Source organism: Corvus brachyrhynchos, unplaced genomic scaffold (genome assembly GCF_000691975.1).
Source record: "Corvus brachyrhynchos isolate BGI_N302 unplaced genomic scaffold, ASM69197v1 scaffold18, whole genome shotgun sequence".
Taxonomy (NCBI): domain Eukaryota; kingdom Metazoa; phylum Chordata; class Aves; order Passeriformes; family Corvidae; genus Corvus; species Corvus brachyrhynchos.
This window is the reverse complement of record NW_008246064.1, coordinates 3,269-3,870: the sequence shown is the minus strand read 5'-3', so window position 1 is coordinate 3,870 and position 602 is coordinate 3,269.

The window sequence follows — 602 nt, the reverse complement described above, 5'->3', positions numbered from 1 at the left end:
CCCCCCCCGTGTCCCTGTCCCCACAGCGTCAGTGTCACTGTCCCCACAGTGTCACTGTCACTGTCCCCACAGTGTCCCTGTCCCCACAGTGTCATTGTCACTGTCCCCACGGTGTCATTGTCCCCACAGTGTCACTGTCCCCACAGTGTCATTGTCACTGTCCCCACAGTGTCATTGTCACTGTCCCCACGGTGTCACTGTCCTCCCTGCACCTTGTCCCCCCCAAACCAGCAGTGATGGCAAAGGGAGATGGAGGGGGGACACAGGGGACACCATGAGCCCCCCGGGGAGCTGCAAGGGTGGGGCTGGGGGAGTTTCAGGTCCCGAGGGGACCCCCACGATGGACCCAGTTTGGGACAGGGACAGGGGGGGTGCAGAGTTGTGGGGGTCAGGGACCCCTGTGCCCCAAAAGTGGCCAGAGCAGGGTCATGGCTGCGGCCCCCTGGGGGTGACCCTCCTGTCCCCCCATATTCCTGTGGGTCTGTACCCCACAAACACCTCTGTGGGGGCCCCACAGACTCCAGGGGACCCCCAAGGTGTCCTGGGGACACGGAGGGACAATCCCGGCCGTCCAAGTCCCTGCAGGAGGCCGGTGAGACGGC